General features: G+C 41.6%; 1 protein-coding gene and 1 non-coding gene across 2 annotated transcripts in view; one reads left to right on the forward strand and one right to left on the reverse strand.

The window, feature by feature from the left end:
• The window catches only part of ALK (ALK receptor tyrosine kinase), a 734,875-nt gene that overhangs the window by 436,991 nt on the left and 279,227 nt on the right, over window positions 1–18,657 (forward strand). The window lies entirely within an intron of this gene.
• On the reverse strand, window positions 3,383–3,454 carry TRNAS-AGA. Its single transcript has one exon. It is a non-coding gene; the product is annotated as a tRNA-Ser (tRNA).

Consider the following 18,657-nt stretch of genomic DNA (forward strand, 5'->3'; position numbering starts at 1 on the left):
ACAATATTTAACATTGTGGGATGAAGCATAAACTCAATATGTTTTCAGGCAAAATGCAAAAAAATGTGTGCCTCATCTCATTAATCACAATAAGAATGAGGGATGGGGCAGATACCCGGGCCGGAGCTGTTCCCTTCAAGTTAATCTGTCTTAATACGAGGTCCTTGATAAAGAGAGTGCACATGACATTCTTCTGCTTGTTCAATGGCAGCTTACACTGGGGGAATGCACGATATATGGAGTAACAGGATTCTCTCAGTAATGAAAACTTGAGAGATCCGCGCTGAGTTTGGAGGTAACTTCAACTGCAAACACTCTCTGGGGATGAAACTTCAAGAGAAAGATTTCAAAGTAGGTATTATAAAACTGATCTATTCACAAATGCTTACTGAGTTCATTCATTCACTCATTCAACACATTTTTTTCTGGGCATTTATTTCTGCAAGAGGCTCTGTTAGGGGGTTTGAAACCAGCTATGGCCTGTACCCTCGGGGGACCCCCATAAGGGAGTATGCAACTCATATCCAATAATGAGGGCACCATATGGACGGCAAGGTCTGGTGTACACCAGTGCCTATCACAGAAAAACTCATTAAAAATCTGTCATATGACAGTGTGGAATATTATTGGAATAGTATTATGGAATATTATTCAGCCTTAAAACAGAAGGAAATTCTGACAATGCTACAACCTAGACAAACCCTGAAGACATTATGTTCAGTGAAATAAGCCAGTCACAAAAGTACAAATACTATATAAGTCCACTTATATGAGAAACCTAGGAAAGTCAGGTTCATAGAGACAGAAAGTAGAATGGTAGTTGCCAGAGGCTGGAGGTTGGAGGGAATGGGGAGTTATAGTTTGACGGGTATAGAGTTTCAGTTTTGCAAGATAAAAAATATTCTAGAGACAGATGGTAATGATGGTTGTAGATCATAGTAAATGTACTTAATGCCAGTGAACTATACATTAAAAATGGTTAAGATCCTAAATTTTGTGTTGTGTACATTTTACCACAAAAACAACAACAAATTTTGAAAGACTATCAGATGTCCAGAGAGAGCTTGAGGCTGGAGATACAGTGGAATGTTCCATGAGAAGGGAATCTCTGGGAGGACATGTGCTTTCCCAGGGAGAGAAGAGGACATAGCATTGGGCTGAGGACTCACTCCAGAGGGGAAAGAAAGCAGGCTACAGGCAGTGTGGCCGGAACTTCCAGGAGCAGTGGGCCACTTAGGGATGTGGAGGTGAAGGATCAGAGAGTTCCAGGGAGATTCTTTTAGAGCACGGCAGTCATTGACCAAAACCTCTGCTTTTGACAAGAAGGAGGGAACATGCAACCCTTAGTAGAGCTTCTTCAAAGAATTGTGAATGTGGCGATGAGGCTGCAAAAGGTTAAATGCCACATGAATAGAGAATAGGAAAGGGAGGACAATGATGGCAGAAACTTGAAGAGATCAGAGGATGGGAGAGAAGAAAGATTTAGCAAGGGACACGGGGACTGAAAGTAAAGGAGAGAGGTTGTGGAAGGATCTGGAATGTTGGGAGAGATGCCTTGGGGGATTCCCTCTCCCTTTGAAACAAGAGGACAGGATAAGGAGATGGAGGAGGTACCAGGAGGAGATAAGGCAGAAAAGAGGGAGCTGAGGGTTCATGTCTCCTCGGGGAGGCAGGAAACAAAACCAAGTTGGAGACGGTATTGTAGTGCGTGTGAACTTGGATCCAGCTGAGATTAGAGCCCCTGTGCAAGTGGAGAGACAGGCTTCCCAGGATGGCCAAGAGCATGGATAAAGCTGATGTCCACCAGGTCTGGACTGGATGGCAAGGAAATCAGGATCCAAGGAGCTAGGAAGGCATGAAGTCAGGGACTGAAGTTCCTGAAGAAGGTGAGGAGTTGGTTCTGGAAGAAAGAGAAGGAATTTTGGAGTCTGAAATCCTGGTTGAGGAGCGTCTGTGTGGCAGGGCAGCACCCAGGTGAGAGGTGCTGACACGTTGTGAACACCATCCCAGTACGGGGACTGTGAGGTCCACGTATTTGTGGTATGTTGCAATGTCCCCAGGGACAGTGACAGGATGATGAGGTGGGAGCAAGTGTTAGACGAATGAGAAAGCCAACCACTGGGGAGGGAAGATAGTGCAAGGAGAGTTCACTTGGCTGGCTAGGACAGGGAGAGGAAGAACTTGTGGAAAGACAGAGGCACCGCCATGGTGGGCGGGAGCTGAGGGCGCCCGTCAGTCAGTCAGCAAGAAAGGGGCTGAGGGCCGAAGTCTGCTTCCACTGAAGACGGTTCACTGGGAAAAGCTGGGCTACCCATCAAGAAAGGAGGGCCAAATGGGGAAGGTGTTGGTGTTTGCAGTTTGCAGCCTGAGCAATAATTGTGAATAAGCTGGATGAGGAGTCAGGCTAGAGGAACTAGAGGGTGGGAGGGGATTGCAGACGGAGCGCTCAGGGAGATGTATGGTGAGGAAAGCACTCAAATTCCAAGTGTCTGTAAAACCAGCAAGCCCTCAACCTGACCAAGAGGACCCCCAGGAAGGAGGGCCAGAGTAGGGCCCAGGGGGTGGATTCTCAAGTGCCACAAGACCACGGTGACAAGCATATATCTTGGGACTAGAGGACTCCTTCTAATATGCAGGCCTGACAGTCAGGACATCAGGGTTCTCATTCCAGCCACCACCAGCTAGCTTTATGAACCTATGTAATAAACCTTTTTTTCCCCCCTCTTTGAGGATGAGAGAAGTTACTCTGAGTCCTGGACTCCTTTTCTGCACAATGGGGGTGTTTGGAGTAGGTGATCTTCCAGCTTCAAAATGCTGCAGTGCTGTGAACCTGTGTCTTTGGTCCCCTCCTGCCAACACTTAGCCTGTGTTCAGTTGTAATGATCCAACTCCACACTCTGTCCACTGGTGGGAGAGATAGATGCTCATTAGAAAAAAGTAGAAGCCCTTGGCTGAATAATAATGTCATTACATACTTAATCCGGGTGGCTGTGAGCACAAACAGCTCCTTCTTCCAAATTAGAAGCAGCCCCCCAGCTCTTGGGAGACAAATGAGCAAAAGGCCGAGGCTTGGCAAGTGGAGCCAGGCTGGGCTGGATTGGAGCCAGGCCCTTCTCCTCCCCTAGCAGGATGCTCCAGCACAGCCCCAACCTGCACAACTGTGACTTTGATTCTTGTGACAACAGAAGTGTCATCGATTGGCAAGTCAGTACTCCCATTTCACAGAGGAAGAAACCAGAAACTAGAAATCTTCAGTAACTTCTCCTACATCTTGTGGCCCCTCCACACGTATATCCCAACTCTACTGCTCAGGCTCCTCCCTCCATGGGATTCTCCGGGCAAGAGTACTGGAGTGGGTTGCCATTTCCTTCTCCAGGGGATCTTCCCACCCCAGGGATCAAACCTGGGTCTCCTGCATTCTAGGCAGACGCTTTAACCTCTGAGCCACCAGGGAAGCCCCAAAGTGAAAGTCGCTCAGTTGTGTCTGACTTTTTGTGACCCATGGACTATACAGTCCATGGAATTCTCCAGACCAGAATACTGGAGTGGGTAGCCTTTCCCTTCTCCATGGGATCTTCCCAACCAGGAATTGAACCCAAGTCTCCTGCATTGGAGGCAGATTCTTTATCTTCTGCTTTGGAGTCCTGAAAATGGTCACATTTCAAAACTCTTCTGGTTTTTGCATGTTGTATGTCAATGAGTGGCTCAGCGGCAAAGAATCCACCTCCCAATGCAGGAGACACAGGAGATGTGGGTTCAATCTCTGGATTGGAAAGATCCCCTGAAAAAGGAAATGGCATCACACTCCAGGATTCTTGCCTGGAAAATCCCATGGACAGAGGAGCCTGGTGGGCTAGTCCATTGGGTCACAAAGAGTCGGACACAATTGAGTGACTGAGCGTATCAATGAGTATTTCCTTGTCAAAATAGCTCAACACTTCATGGACAATATCTTCTCCACATCCCACAACCCATGCCTCCATTTCCATTTTCCAAACCATATTTGGACATTAATCCCATTACCCACAGTCAAAATGCCATCTAATCTGGAAGGAATATGGCTGCAATATTAGGAGAGCAGAGAATAAATTCTGAAAACCATAACTCTTTATCATCCTCTCAGTTCCCATACGCACTTACTAAAATGCATTTGGCCAAATGAGAAGGGGAGAGAGAGACATTAATCCTATAGAAGTTAATAGTGATGGCATGAAGAAATTGTATTTTGACTTATACTATTATTGCTTATTATAAGTGATAGTATTATAAAGATCTCAGGTGCTTTCAATTAGTTCTGTGTTTTTTGGACTTAAAAAGAGAGAAAAGAAATCTCAATTTACTCTCTGGACCAGGAGAGTAATAATCCTTTTATGACTATGTATATTCATTTTCTTAGCCTCAGATGAAAAAGGTGACCGGGGGACTAGTTATAACAAATGCTTTATTTGCTTTATTTGTCAAGGCACCTTACATGCCCAAAATATGGTTTATAGAGTTCCCATGAGAGCAGAGTATTGAACCCAAGTGGAAGAAAGAGATTCTGTCTTTAAGGGACCTGCCTTCTTGGTGGAAATACAAGGTCTTGACACATTAAAGAGTTATAATTAGTTTCACAGAGACTTAAAAATCACCACCAAGTGCTGATTAGTAGTGAACAACAGCATGGGCCTGTGTGGAGCTTACAGAAGAGAAAAGGACCCCGAGTGAGCTGAGCTTGGTGAGGATATGCATAGAGCTGGGAATCTAGGTCACTCTGGGTCACAAGCACAATATTTGACACAGACCAGGCTTCATTCATACTCGATCAATGTTTGAGGCAGAGCATAGATTGGTGGAGAAGCAAGCATCAGGTATTGTAGAGAGAATGATATCCAAGCCATGGACGGCATTCCCAGAGCTCTGGTGGAAGTTTTATATTCTCCTATAACAACAGTCATCATCATATCCCAGGCACTGTAGATTCATCATCTTGAAATTCTTACAACTATCCTCTCATGCAGTGATGGCAAATGGCATCAGCCAACATGCCAACCCCAATTGGTTGGTAGCAGTTGCCTGGGACATCAAGTGGGTGGCATCCAGGCTCGGCGAGAAAAGGAGTCCTGATGGGCTGCTGAGGTCTGCCATTGGCTGACAATGATGTGGTACCCATGGCAAATATTTGCCATCTCTATTCTAAAAAATGCCTGCTGATTAGATTAGGAAACAAGGATTAAGTTAAAGAAATTTCATAAACTCATATAGTTGCTTTTTGTGAAGCATATTAGGAAAAGGCATCCCTTTTTCAAGACATTTTACTTTATGTTGTAAAATTGCCATAATATAACAACTTTAACAGGGCAAGCCACTCTACTAGGATCTGCTGGAAAATTGTCATAAAACACATAAAGATCTACAGCATCTGTGATGTGAATGTCTTAGATGTGGCGTCCTTATTCAGGACCCAGCCTGCACAGCTATACATGATGACCCTGAACCAAGATTTGAATTGAGATGATCTGTATTAGTTCCCCTACCCCATACTGCCTTAATGAAAAAGTGAGGCAATTGTAGAGGAAAGGCAGTAAGTTTTTAGAGGGCCTTAAATTTTTGCCTAAAGAGCTTGAATCTGATGTAATAGGTAAATGTGCAAAAGGGCTGTTTATATGCATATGCTCTCCTTAAATCAGACATTTATAGGTTGAGTACCTATAATGTTTCACATTTTGTGAGGTATGTTATACTTTTAAAAATACTTTGAATAGTTTATTTCGTTTGATCTCTACATGTGGAACTATAGTAGATTTCTTGGCAAAGAATTGTCATCAGTTGTCAGGAAGAGGGAGGAGGTAGGTGGATCTTAGAGCAGAAGTTATAAAAAGCTTCCATTTTTTTTTTAAGGCATGTGAAGTTGTGCACCTTTCTTAAACTAGGTTTGGATTCTCTTAGCTGAAGCTGGAATGTGCGTTTCATTATTCGATTCATCAGCATCTTGAGTAGACTTGCTAAATCATAGCTCCGTTCATTGGATGTGCCAGCATAATTAATTACACTGTGACTTCTCCTGACAGCATTTTGCAGGGACTGAGGGGAAAACAAAGACTAAACACAAGGAACTAGGAAAATCTGGGTCAACTTTCTGTATATTTATCATGGACTTCTTCCATGGGAGTCCTGGCTTTCAGTAATTGAGTGACCTTGAGCAAGTCACCTCCTAAGTTTCCTCCCCTGTGAAAATGAGGTGGGAGTAGATGATTTTTATCATTCAAGGTGGAAATGAGATGATATATTCAAATTAGATAATGTGAAGTGAGTTGAAGAGAGAAGCTTCCTTATAAAGATGTAGGCAAAGTAAAGAAACTACCAGGGACAAAGCAGTAGCCCAGGGGCCAGTCATCACAGGCCACTGCTACCCCAGTCCCAAAGGAGAAGGGGCACTTCTAGCACTATGGGAATCCAGAGGGACAGAGTTGTAGAGAGAAGGCTGCCTTGAGAAGGGCAGTGACCACTGCTGAGGGATAGACAGGTGTGCAACAGTGAAGGAAAAAGAGACATAAATTCCCCAGTGCTACTCGCCTCCTCCCTCCCTCTCATCTCCTGCGACGACAGTCTGCATTGGCCGAACCCAACCAGAAGACAGAATTCAAGGGGGCTGGGGATGTATTCCATGCAGATCAGCCCCCTGCAGCACAAACGAGGGAGGAGAAGGGCAGAGAGGGAGCCTAGGAGTGGGCAGGAGATGCCCAGCACTCACCCAAAGTCCACCCAATGTGAACATACTTAATGTACATCAAACACCCTGTCCTCTTAAACATGCCTAATGAAAACATGTTAGAAGAATGTTTTATTTTGTTTTGTTTTTTGAGTAGAGAGTGTGCTGAAAACTTAGGAGAACGTGGCAAAAAGCCTGGAGTCTGCCATAACAGGAGAGCAGAATATATTTACAGAATGAATAAATACATGAAAGAAGGGAAATAGCTCTAACTGAGGTCTAACAGCAAAGAACCATGACCCTCTACACATGCACACACATACCGCCTGCACATGCACTGAGAGCCTCTAAAGGCTTTGAGCATCTCACAACAGCATGGAATTTACTACGCAGTGAGTCACTTCTGAGATTCCAGCCTTGAGACAGAATTATTGAGGTACCTGAAAGGTTTATTGTTATCTATGTCACAAGCCTGGGAAGACCTGGCATCCCAGGATTCTAGGTCCTGGAAGGACTTGAGGGAGCAGCTAGTCCAGTGTACCCCTTTCTGTTGCAGGGTAGGTTCCTTGAGCTGCAGAAGGGTCTGGCTGTCAGTTACCCACCTGGATGGGGCAGAGCCTGTGTTGGAGCCATGCCCAGCCCCCTCTCCCCACCAGCCCCCTTTAGGGCTCAATGTCTCACTCTAGTGTGGCGGCTCTTGTGAGTGTGGGAAAGGTTGCTGGTTAAAAAACCTTCATGTCTTAAAAGATCTCAGAGCCTCAGGCTTTGTGGGCCTTCTAAACACCCTCTCTTTTGCCAAAATCTTTGCCAAAATCCACCTCTCATCACTATTTTCCCACAGCTTCTGCCCAAGTTGTCTTAGCTGCACTCCCCCTCACGATTAGCCAAGCCAGTGAAAGTCGCTCAGTTGTGTCCGACTCTTTGCAACCCTATGAACTATGCAGTCCCTGGAATTCTCCAGGCCAGAATACTGGAGTGGGCAGCCTTTCCCTTCTCCAGGAGATCTTCCCAACCCAGGGATTGAACAGAGGTCTCCGGCATTGTAGGTGGATTCTTTTACCAGCTGAGCCCCAAGGGAAGTCTGAAGTGGACTAGTACCAGGTCTGAAAACCTAAAGGCTTGAGCTGTTCTTGATACTAATATTACCAAAAGCCCTGCCATTTATTCAGCACTTTCTGGGCTCCAGGCTCTGATCCAGACAATCTCACATTCCTCATTCAACTGGCCCTTCCCAGACCCATCAAGTTGGGGATTCTGCTTCTTATCTTCATTTGAGGACACTGGGACAGTTTCCCTAGATGCTGAGCCTGCCAAGTCAGAGAGAGATTTAATGTATCTCACTGCACTCTGTCCACTGTCTCCCCTCTGCTCTGCCAAAATCAAAGACCTTCCAGGGTAGGAAGAATCTGCTAACTTCACAGTTTGGGGACATTTTGCCCTGGCAATGATGGCCCCGCAAAGAGGTATTGTGTGGGCTCTGCAGTGCCCCAAGGGCTCTCCAGGGCACTTCTCAGGGAGCCTTATTCAACCTCTTTACCACATGCATGCCCTAGACCTGGGTGCTGGGATATGGAGGGAGCTAATGTTTATCGAGGACCTACTCTGTGCTTTGTGCTTCACGTAGTCCACGTGACTTACTCTTTCCACAACCTTGGGAAATAGGAATTATTTCCATTGTACAGATGAAAAAACTGAGATTTACCAAAAGAATATAAAGAGAAGTCAGTTCTGTTTTAAAAGCAAATACTTTTTTCATTACACGCTATCCCCTCAGATAATGAGAGACAAAAGGGAAGACAGGAAAGCTTCAGAGGTCACCTGGATTGACCTGTCACTGATGTAGGGACCTCCTAAAAGGCAGCTCATTCTGCTACGGGATGACTGGAGAAAATGTTCTCTGATATAATATACCTTTCTTTGGTCTTTGACTGGGTTGGGGGACAGAGTCTTAGAGTGAGGGGAGATTAGGGCCTGGACTAGAGGATTCCCTCAGAAAACTGGAAATGCCAGAGTTGTAGGAGTGAGTTACCCAGTAGAGTCATTGAAAATCTGATCAGCTATCCTTCCAGTCTTCATCCCAGTGTTGGATAAAAACCTCCAACAGGACAGGGCAGAGGCCAGAGAGACATTAATCCATACTCCTTTGCTGTTGAAACTCAAGTAACTGTAAATCCACTTAATGCTGTTATCAACTAATCCACATCTATCTTATTACTTGAAAGCACAGCAAGAGAGATTTCATCAAAAGCTGAAATGAGATGCATGTTCTCTACTGCATTACTCCCCAACCTGTGCCAAGCCTAACAGTGAGAAAATGAGATTGGTTTGCATGCCTAATTCTGAGTTTACCCTTCGTAGCTCTTCGGTGATCCCTGTGTTCTTTTCTAAATGCTCCCAAACCATCTGGTTGGATTAAAACTTGGCCAGGTTTCTATGCTGGTATTCCCACTATAAAGTTAGTTTTTTAGTTCAGAACACTTACCTACATCTAATCTTCAATAGCATCTGTGTAACCAAGACAACCTTGAGTTACCTCCATGGCTTAGACAACCACACCCTTGATGTTACATCCAGCCTCAGAAATCACCTTTAAAGATCTTTATGAACAGAAGGAAGTTCCCCCATCTGTACTCTCAGTTTTATTCTTTTTAGCAGAACAACTGGACCAAAGTAAAGACAAGAGTTTCTGCTAAGTTCCTACTTTGTGCCAGACACTGAGCCAGGCCCTGGAGAAGCCAGAACTGAACAGGGTGCAGGCCAGGCAAATGCCAAGTCTCATCTTAAGGCCCTAATTCTTTGTCCCCCTCCTAATGCCTCTCCCACTCTTTTTAAGCAGCTCTGATCTGAACCACTGAGGACTATGGTTTCTTCTTTGCTCAAGGGCAGAATCTGTTTCATTTTTCCATGTCTCCCCAGTGGAGAGCCCCACGTCTTCTATGGAAAAAGCACTCAATGCGCTCTTGTGACAAGGATAACAGTGTTGCTCATGGGTTGGGGAAAGAAGATACAACCTAAAGATAATTTAATTTCTGATTCAGAAGTAAAGGATTATAAAACACATTAACTATAATGTTGCCAATTAATATGACTGAGTATTAAAATAGATCTTGTAATACTATAATTTGGAATGGTAACCATGGCATATTCTACCAGTCAGGCCAAGAGTGATATTTTCCATGATTAGCTTTTGATTAATCTTTTGATTGATACTTCATTTACAGCCTATATGTTTGTTCTTAAGGATTTAATTGCTGTTATGTTAATGAATTTTTCAGCATCCAGTTCACCTTTAAGGTAATCAAATTAAGTGTGCTTAGTTAGGAACACTAGTCTTCTATGAAAAGTACCTGACGAAAATTTGGTTTGTTCAGATGAGAAGGCGGCCTTCTCTGTTTCTTTTCCCTCGTTTTGTTTTTCTCCCAGATTCTGGGTCTTCCGTGTCCCCTCCCATCTTCCCTCTTTCCCACTGGCTCCAACTAATTTGACAGTTAAAGAAGGACACATGTTGAGTGAAAGAAACAATCTGCTTCATAAACAAGCTCAGCAGCTTCCAAGAGAAAGCAGAGGGACTCGTGTTCCTTGCTGAGATGCTCCTCTCCTCAATTTGTTGAATTGTTTTCCAATTTTGATGGTATAATGTTGCTTATAATCTGTGTATTCAACATGAATTTTAGAATCAAAGTTCAGCAGTCGGGTCTAGCAGATTAGGGAACTGAACTTACCTTTTCCTGACTTCTGGATAAATATGAAGAACATGTCCCATCTTAATAGTAGCATAAGGTGGTTGGGGAGTAGAAAGAAATGGACTTTTGAAGTAGGCAGGCTTGGCTTTCAGCCAGTCTGGTGCAGTTCATTCATTCATTCAGGGAATACTTATTGAGTTCATATCAGGAAGCTGGCCCTCTTCTGGGAATTGGGAAGAAACAAGGAAAGCTGCGTTTCACAGGGACTCTGAACCGGAACTCTGTGTCTTACTTGCTGTGTAAGACATTGGATATATTTCTTCAATTCTCTGAGCCTCAATCTCTTCACAAATAAAATGGGAATATTAAGGATAATATTGTTCAGAGAATTAAATTATACTTCTTAAGTGCTTAATAAGCAGAAGTTGTAGTCCTGGGTCCATGGATCCTTAGCGATCTGTGGATATAACTGAAATGCCTATGAACTTGGAAGGGAAAAATTGCGTCTTTATTTTTAGAACTTGTGACAGAAATTTAGTGTTTCTACAATTGTGAATATAGGAAATAAATCTGCTACTACTGTAGTAGTGTATGTAACTTTGTCACAAATACAAATCTCACTACAACTGTTGCAGACATCATGAAATACTGTTGAAGCTCATCACTACTTCAAATTGACAGATATTATTAGATCTGCCATGAGATACTGTTATTAAATGTGTTAATAAAGAAGCATACAGATTACTATATCATAACTTTTTAGATATTGATAACTATATTTCAGTTTAATTGGTTTCCTTTGTAGTGCTATGTATTTTATTTTATGTGTTTGAAATTTGGAAACATTACTCTAAGAAGGATTCCGTAGGTTTCATCAGACTGTCAAAGGGGTCTTTGTGAAAAGGGAAGAACATTGACTTAGTGTCTACTACAGTGATTTTGAACATTGAACTGTGTCAAAATCTCTTAGAGGCTTTGTTAAAGCAAACTGTTGTCTACTACCCTCAGATTTCTGACTCAAGAGGCCTGGGGTAGGGCAAGGCTGATTTGCACAAGGACCACACTGTGAGAGCCCTGGCCTAGGACACACTAACTATGGCATGTTTCTTCCCCGCTTGACCTGGCACATGAACAGTTTCAGGGCGCTGGAATGCTAGCCAATGATTCATAGCAATACAGGAACACACCCTCTGACTCTGCTAGTCAGGCCAGGCTGAGCTGTAGCCTCCTTTCTGCCCCTGGCCAAGGTCTTGTGACCCTACTGATTGTAAGCTCAGCCCTTCTTTTGCCTCTAGCTCCAATTCTGGTTTAGGCAGGGGCAATTTAAGAAACACTGAATGTTCTGGGATTCAGCATCAACTCATATACACAGCCTCGCCAGCCCTTGTCCGTAGGGATGATACATGGCTTCTCTTTCATTCCATGGTACATGAATTCTTGACTCATGCCTTAGTCCCTATTAGACAAGTGCCATGCCTGCCCTCATACTAGGGTTTGTAGTCCTAGTCTGGATAATGCAATGACGGAGTCCCTGTTACCTCCTGGAATTCCAGTCTTCCTGCATTTTTTAAGCATTGCCTTCTAGTGTCTTCTTTTTAACATGTTTCTGCCTTCTGTGGGTCTATGTCCTCTTCAGAATACCTGCATAACCAACTATACCTTTCCTTCAGCACCTGAGACAGCTCCTCATTTTGGAATAAGCTTCCTGGTCTAGGTTCTGCCTCTTCAGTTAACCTATCCTTCCAGAGTTCACTGTGACACAACCTATCATGCCCCAGATAACACATTAGTCATGCTTTGTGATTTGAGGCAAGATCAAGCCCCAGAGATTAATATAACATCTTTGGAGGTACTTATGCTTGTGGAATATTTAGCTCAATTAATCATTTATTGAGCATCTATTAAGTACTAGGTATCATGCCAAGCCTTGGGGCTATAAATAAGAAAAACTCTGATACAGACCTTGGTTTAAGAAATGCACAGACTAATATGATATGTAAACATACAAATAAATAATTATGGTCTCTTTTCATCTCCTTTGCATATTCATTTGCATTGTTCTGCTCTAATTAATAGTTCATCTCTAATTCTTCTTTAAGAGGAGTTGGTTTTTTCTTTCCAGTCCTAAAGATGAGTGGTTATGAATCCTCCTTTGGTAAGCTTTGAGTCCTTTGCTTTCTTCTCAGAGCTTCAATAGTTCATTCACCACCCCAGTGATCCCAGTGATCACTGCTGTTGTGTTGAGGCTAATAAAGTGATATCCCTCTCTTTTGCTCCATGAAACCAAAGTCATGGGCTTTCCCAGATGGAGGAGGACCAGGCTGTGACCCAAAGTCACTCAACTAACTTCACTTCCCTGCTAAGTCTACCTGATATTCGCACTTCCAGTGCCCTCATCTCCCTTTGAAGATACACCATGATTATGGGCTCTACTGGATCTGAAAAATCTTATGTTACCCCCATAAACCATTATTACCAAATGAGAGGTGGAGATCATGAGTAAATTATGAGGAAAAGAAAATTAGATGTCAGTTTTTTCCCCATCCTTTGCTTTTTCAACTAACCCCAGTGTAATTTTTGAAATAAGACCATGAAGGCTATATGGACCTTTACCAATATTATCTGATCTAAGCCAACCCTACAGCTCCAGTGCAATCAGCCAGGCTGGGGGAACTGCTTGACACCCCCTGAACTGCTTCAGTGCTGCTGTGATTAATTAGGAGAGCTGGTGGAGTCACCAGTGTTTGAATATCAGTTTAGGAAGTGACCCCAGCATTCTGCTGAATATAACAGCAGACTTATGTAATAGGAAGTAGGCACCTGGTAGAGCACGGTGACAAATTATCAAGGAGTAAATAGCAGGAGCTTATCAGTTGCCCAAAAAGCAGCCTATAAAGCTAAGAGAATGCAAGAAGTTTAATCATTTACATAGGTGTATATTAATAGCACTTGCTTTGTGCAGAGAACTGTCCTGGGATTACCTCGACCTGCTTGTGAGGTGATCCCCACTGCTATGAAATCTAAGTAGGACAGGCAGCGTCGATGGCTGTTGGTGTGTTTATGTATGCACGCATGTGTGCATAACTATTATGGAAGAGTCCAAAAGAAACAAAAATAACAATCCAAGAAAAGATGCTGAGCAGAGAAGATCAAAATAACTCCAGCCACATGAGTCCCTCTTGCCTTTGAATGTGGGCTGAGATTCAGGAACAAGGCCAGGATAACATACAGCCTGCGGGGAGGGGGTCAGACACACGAGATGTGAGTGCTGGGTCCAGCTCTGTCTATGATTCTGTCTCTGTCTCATAAAATGACAGATCAGTAAACGAGCAGAAAATCCAATGAAATAATGTTTAATACCTAGTAAGGAAATGGCAACCCACTCCAGTGTTCTTGCCTGGAGAATCCCAGGAACGGGGGAGCCTGGTGGGCTGCCGTCTATGGGGTTTCACAGAGTCGGACACGACTGAAGTGACTTAGCAGCAGTAGCAGTAGCAGAAGGTGACTGGTACATAGAACGCTTTGAGGAAGTGTCTCCCATCTCCTGAATCATCTACCGTTATCGCCGTTTTACAGATTAGGAAGGAGCTTCCAACAGGTTAAGTGAGCTGCCCAAGGTCACAGAGCTGTTAAATCTGGTGCTCTGAACGCTGTACCATGCTGTCTCCATTTCACATGTTCATGGGTTAAACCATCTCATGTCGAGTCCTTTCTTCAGCTGACCTTAGAGTTCATAAACAGCATCATTCTAATCAGAGGCAACCACCTTTCCTCAAAACCCAGGCTGGGACTTAGAAGAACGGTCCTCACCTTATATTTTTTAACCAGAATCCTGTTCCCTTAGCTTTAGATTCAGTCAGAGCCACAGACCTTGTTTGGGGGCTCAGCAGTTCCCTCTCACGCAACTCCCCCACCTCATGCTTGGCTGCTGTTCTACATACAGCAGAGAGCTGAGAGGAAGCATCCAGTCAATCTCCCCCACATCTACTCTGTTTATTAATATTTCAGTCCTTTTGGACCATGATCCCAAACAGACAATCCTGAGAAATCCAATTTTTGTCTATTTTTTTGATGACTCTGGAGTTCAGGAAGTTAAGAGTATTGCTTTTTAATTAATTCTACCTTCTAGAAGCTCGAAAAGCATAGTGCTGCTAACAGTGAGCCCCTCTAACTCTTCTGGAAAATGGATATGGACCTGTTCATTGGTATTGTTTTGGGTCATTATTTTTCTCTTAAAACTCTACTTTAAAAAACTTGCATTTTTGAAATGGCTGTCATTTAATTCCATAGGCAGTTGATTTAAGCTTCATTTTTTTTCCATTAGGTGAAAATTAAATTAAGCTCATTATTGTATTAGACAGGCATTGATTGTACTCACTTTGGTTTTAATTAAATGCTACTATTCATTATTTCCTCCTGTGTAGTGCTTTTAATTTTCTTTGGTATATAATTTGGGGTAACAACAATATCAGTAAATTATTCCTCATAAATAACATTCAAAGAGAGAGACGAACAAAGCACACTGTGAAGCAATTTGAAGGTATTTGCGTATTGTTTTTAATTTACTGGTAGGATATTTATCAAGGGATATTTTTTCCATGTTGCTCCTTGTGTGATAAAATGGGGCATGCTCATATCTCTCTTAAGCAGCTCTGACTTTTGCAGTTAATGGCTGACTTCAAGACATCATTGATCTTAAAAATGTGCTGATTTTATGTGCAACACTGAAGATATGGTCCAGGGGGTAGATGTTTGAATTTAAGTCTAAGAACATTATCAGAAAGGTTCAGAAAAATGTCCAGAGAAGCTTATTTATCTATAGTTTTTTCTAAAACATTTGTGAGGCACTTATTTCATGCTAAACAGTCTCCTGGGGTCCTGGAAATATATGGCATGATAGAAGACCACAGACCTTGTCCTTCTGGTACTTGTATTCTAAAGGGTAGGAGATAACATAATATGCACTGACTCCAGCCCTCCAAGAAGACAGGACTCCCATTAACTTGCTGACAAAGCCGGGGCCATTCTCTTCAAGTCTAGACTTTGAGCAAGATCATGTGTTTTGCACTCTCCTCCACCAAATATTTTATAATGAAAAGCACAGAACAGCTTAGCTGAGCTCAAAAGGATAGACAGATACCACCTCTCAAATCCAGATCAGAAGTAGAAAACAGAATGAACAGATCAAGCTGCTGCAGGTGTCCAGAGTTCTGGGTAGAGAAGCAGTCCATTCAGCTAGGACTTTGGTCACTACTGGTAAGTAGTTCTCAGGGCAACCACCAGGATGTGAGTTCAGCAGTCAGTGCTTACAGCCAGGGTTGACAATGGGATAAGCTTCCCCAAGCATACAGGGAGCCTAGTGTTTTTTAGCAAGCTGTAGTCCTATGGACAATGTCTTCTGATGTGAAATTGAACCAAATTGTCAGTGATTGGATCTGATTCTGGCCTTTAGAGAGTTTGCAAGTTCAGTGCAAACAACTACACAAGGAGGGGTGAGCCTGGCTGGGAAGAGGAAGACTTGTAAACAAACAAACCACTCCAAATGAGCTTAGCCTTCAAGTCAAAATTCCAAAATGTGAAATCATGCCAAGAAGACAGCCTAAAATCAATGATCAGGATATGAATGCTCTTCAGATGAAAAGAAATTTATGTACCAGTCTGAACTGGTTTTTATATGAGAACGTTTAGTATATACTCAAATAGATACATAGATACATAAAGGGAACTTCTGTTTAAAAAGTTAGGAACCAAAATTTATGAAAAAAAAAAAACCAGGCTGACATGAAATGAAAACAGGGAGATATGAAAAGGAACCAATTTTAAATATTAGAAATAAAAAGATAGTCATTTAAAAGCAAATAAAAATAAAATTTTAAGTAAAATTTAATAGCTTTGTAGATAAGATGAACTCTGGAGTGGTCTTCTTCCAATGCAAAATTAGTGGAATTTATGATTACATTCAAGGATTCACCCAGAATAACAGCAGAGAGAGACAAAGAGATTTTTTCAAGTCTTTGAAAAGCAGTTGAAGATATGGAAGACAGAGAGGGTCTTACATAGTCAAACAGGTGTCAGGAGAGAGGAGAGGAAATAGAGGAGAATCAATACTTGGAAAAATAATATAAGAATTTTACAGACATGAAGAAGGGCAGAATTATTTAGATAAAAAGTTCACTCCAAGTATGTAGTGCAATTAAGGAATATATATATACACCTATATGTTCAGATTATCAAGGATAATAAAGAAATTAAGGAATATATATATACACCTATATGTTCAGATTATCAAGGATAATAAAGAGAAAAACCTTTAAAAACTAGTAGAATATCTTTAATGAAGCATAAGTGACATGTAACTGCATATATTTCAGGAATATAACATAATGATTCAATATTTGTAAACATTGTCCAAGTAGAATATTTTTAAAGGGATTAGCTATAATCAGAGTATCAGACTTCTCACCCAGGACTGATGCCATAGAAAGCATGTACTCTGATCACAGTGCAGTTAAATTAAAAGTAAATATAATAATAAAAGGTAGTTAAAAGCAATACCAAAATATGTTTGAAAAGATAAACATGTCCTAAATGACCCATAGATTAAAGAGACAACCACAGTGGAAATGACTAAGTATATAGAAATGAAAGACAGAAACAGTACTAAGGAAAATTGGTGAAATGCAACTACAGTGAATTCTGAGGTCAAATTTATAACCTTGTGTACATTTTCCAAAAAATTTATAATATTCAACTCAACAAGATATGAATATAAAACCTAATAAAACAGAAAATATAAGAAAAAAGATAATAGAGAGTGGTTAACAAAGCTGGTTCTTTGAAAAAAAAAAAGAATAAATCAAGCAAAAGAGAATAAGAAAAATCAGACAATAGTTACAGATAAAGTAGAACTTTTTTTAAAAATAAATGAATTCAATAAACAATTTTATTTTAATAAAGTTGAAAACTCAGATGAAACACGGTTTTCTGGAAATAGATAAATTGCCAACAGTGACTCAAAAAGAAATAGAAACTCCAAATAAACTGATATAAACAAATGAATATTATTTCATCAAATATTATTTCACTATTAAAAAAAGTGAATCAATAATCAGCTCCTTGAACACCCCCTAAAGATGCAAGATCCAGATGTTTTTAGGAAAACCTATCTAACTCCCCAGAAGCAGAAAAATAAACCTAATGGTTTACAAAGTATTTCAAAGAAGAGAAAAAAAGGTAATACTACCAAGCTCATTTAATACAACTAGCATACTCTTGATAACAAAACTAACACTAAAGAAACAGTTCAGACGAATCTCGTTTAATACCATAGTGAAAGTTGCCCAGTCGTGTCCAACTCTTAGCAACCCCATGGACTGGTCCATGGAATTCTCCAGGCCAGAAAACTGTAGTGGGTAGCCTTTCCCTTCTCCAGGGGATCTTCTCAACCCAGGGATCGAACCCAGTGTCTCCTGCACTGTAGACAGATTCTTTACCAGCTGAGCTACCAAGGAAGCCCCCTTAATAAGGCCTAAATAAAATACAAGCAACCAAATCCATCAGTATATTTCTAAAGTATACATACCATAACCCATTATGATTTGTCCCCAGAATGCAGAGATAGATCAACAGCAGAAAACCTATTAAATAAACAAAATCATTTTATCTACCTAATTACCCACCTATGTAATAATAATATAAAAACATTCATGAAATTAAAAAGTACCAAATTCAAGATAGTGACTACATCTATGAAGAGAGGAAAAACAAATGGGATTCAGGAGGATAAATAGAGGTGCTTTGATATAAAATATGTATTATTACATTAGAGAAAACCTAAATCAAAATGGTGAAAAGCTAATGATTTGATAAAGCTGAATTGGGTGCATGGGTGTTACTTAAATTATTCTTTAAGGGTTTCCGTGTGTTAAAAATATTTCACAATTTAAAATAAAATATTACTTAGAGATCTGCCTTCAGCTCAGTTCAGTTCAGTTGCTCAGTCATGTCCGACTCCTTGCGATCCCATGGACTGCAGCACACCAGGCCTCACCTGTCTTGGGGCTTCTCAAGCGTGGATGCACATGTAAATCATATGAGAATCTTATTAAACTGCAGGTATACAGTGGGTAGATTCCTAGATTGGGGCCTGAGATTCTGTAATTCTCAAAAGTTCCCGGGTGATATTGATGCTACTGGTGCATGAACACCTTTTGAGTAGAAAGAGTAGTTCTCAAACCTGGGCATACATAGAGTTGGATGGGGAGCTTCAGAGAGAACCTAACG

The sequence above is a fragment of the Oryx dammah genome, unplaced genomic scaffold, assembly GCF_014754425.2.
Source record: "Oryx dammah isolate SB20612 unplaced genomic scaffold, SCBI_Odam_1.1 HiC_scaffold_25, whole genome shotgun sequence".
In the NCBI taxonomy this organism is placed as follows: domain Eukaryota; kingdom Metazoa; phylum Chordata; class Mammalia; order Artiodactyla; family Bovidae; genus Oryx; species Oryx dammah.